The sequence below is a fragment of the Triticum urartu genome, unplaced genomic scaffold (genome assembly GCF_003073215.2).
Source record: "Triticum urartu cultivar G1812 unplaced genomic scaffold, Tu2.1 TuUngrouped_contig_8768, whole genome shotgun sequence".
Classification (NCBI taxonomy): Eukaryota; Viridiplantae; Streptophyta; class Magnoliopsida; order Poales; family Poaceae; genus Triticum; species Triticum urartu.
Genome location: NW_024119750.1, coordinates 12,086 through 13,786, shown reverse-complemented (window position 1 = coordinate 13,786; position 1,701 = coordinate 12,086). Strand labels below are relative to the sequence as shown.

The 1,701-nt window shown below is 43.3% G+C and overlaps 1 long non-coding RNA gene across 1 annotated transcript; it reads right to left on the bottom strand.

The window, feature by feature from the left end:
• Positions 1-618: 618 nt before the first annotated feature.
• On the bottom strand, positions 619-1,205 carry LOC125532004. Its single transcript, XR_007293670.1, has 3 exons — positions 1,156-1,205; positions 965-1,010; positions 619-886 (listed from the first exon to the last, which is right to left on the bottom strand). It is a non-coding gene; the product is annotated as an uncharacterized LOC125532004 (long non-coding RNA).
• Between the last annotated feature and the right edge of the window lie 496 nt (positions 1,206-1,701).

The following is a 1,701-nucleotide window of genomic DNA, read 5'->3' as shown; positions in this document are numbered from 1 at the left end:
ATATGTACAAAAACATGAATCCCATCATTCATTCTGATAGATAACAAGGTGAACTTAACGAACACCCGAAATTAGAGCTCCGATCAATCGCTCATAGGAGTTGTACTTATTGAAGAAAGAAAAAAAATATTTGGAGTCAGAAGTTATCCCCGTCAGGAGCCATGGATGCGCCGTATCTGGGGAGAGAGATACAACTTTTTTTGGGTTTCTTTGAGGGGTTAGTTATAGGGCAGTTGTGTGTACCAGGGCGTTGATCTGGTCAATTTGTTGATTCAACAGTGAGTCGCATCCTCCATTGTCAGATACTAACATGCATTTCCCTATGCCCTAGCTGACTTGTGTAAAATCAGAATGTTTCAAGGCTATATCAGATAGCTTGGCGAACCACAATTTGCCTGACCAGGTGTACTGGATCAAACTGAGCGGAAAACTATATCTAGTTTGGATCTTTTTCAAAATGTACATAACTTGGCTTGTTCTGATCTTACTCATGCCTAATTAAGATGCATAAACACTTACCAAAATGGTACAATTAAGACAAATACCGAGCATCTACCGAGCTAAAGTAAGCAAAAATCCATGAAAATAATCGCATTTGCCATTAGTGGTGGACCAAAAAATATGCCTTGTCAGTCGCACTAAGTCATGTGAAGCCAGAACCAATAAAGTAAAAATCCACATAGATATGTCATTTTGCTTGGGAAGTACTAGGCGAAAGTGATGCTAGTTTCTGGAAGCTAAAACTATACATCATCAAACAATGAACGTACGAATCATGTTGGAATTGCAAATTAAACTGGAACTCTCCCACAGAGAGTAAATGTAGTCTACTTAATGGCCAGTCATTCGATCCTGCACCTGATTAATGTATTCGCTCCTTCTCCCCCTAAAAAGGAACAAACGATATTAGTAAGTTGGAGAGTGAGATGCAAAATACAAAAAATTGTCAACCTACAGGCCACACCACCATCGAGATTTGCTTCATGAGATCTGATGCATCAGGATCAGTTCTGTGATTGATAGTGGTCGGTCCAAAATTTGAAATTCAGTTGAGAACCAACCAATCGAGATAGAGGCGTGGGATGTGTCAACTAAGAAGCTGTGTTGATTGATTTAATTTAAAAATTGTAGAGGAGATGGGATTCGAGGGAGCACCTTCTTGACATGGCGGATCCCATCTTGCTGGACGGTGTGGCGATGAGAGTCAGGAGGGGTGCAGCGTGGCAACGGGGAGTACGCCGACGGCCTGCGAGGCTCCGACCGGCGAGGATGCCGACATAGGAGAATAGGAAGTCACCGGCCGAGGGTGGAGTTGGCGCCGGAGGGCAGAGCCGGAGGGCAGAGCCGGAGGGCAGAGTCGGGCCGAGAACTACCGCGGGGGATAGGCTTTGGTGGCGGCGCAAATTGGGATTTTTGTGGGAGGTGGAAACTGGAAAGACGGGGTGTGGGAGGATTACACGGAGTATCTTGCTAGCAAAATAAAATCCAAAAATCCGCCGGAAGTCTTTAAGCAGTAAAATAATGAATTTGCGAGCACCAAATATCTCGCGGGCGTAACTAATCATCTCATAAGTCGCCTCTAAGCTAATTAAAAATATAAATTTATTATATAAATGCATCATTCTAAAAATAAGATTGGGATGCTTATGTAAACGTCTCAGGAAGCGTCTTTAGCATTCTAGTGTCCTGGCCATAGAGACG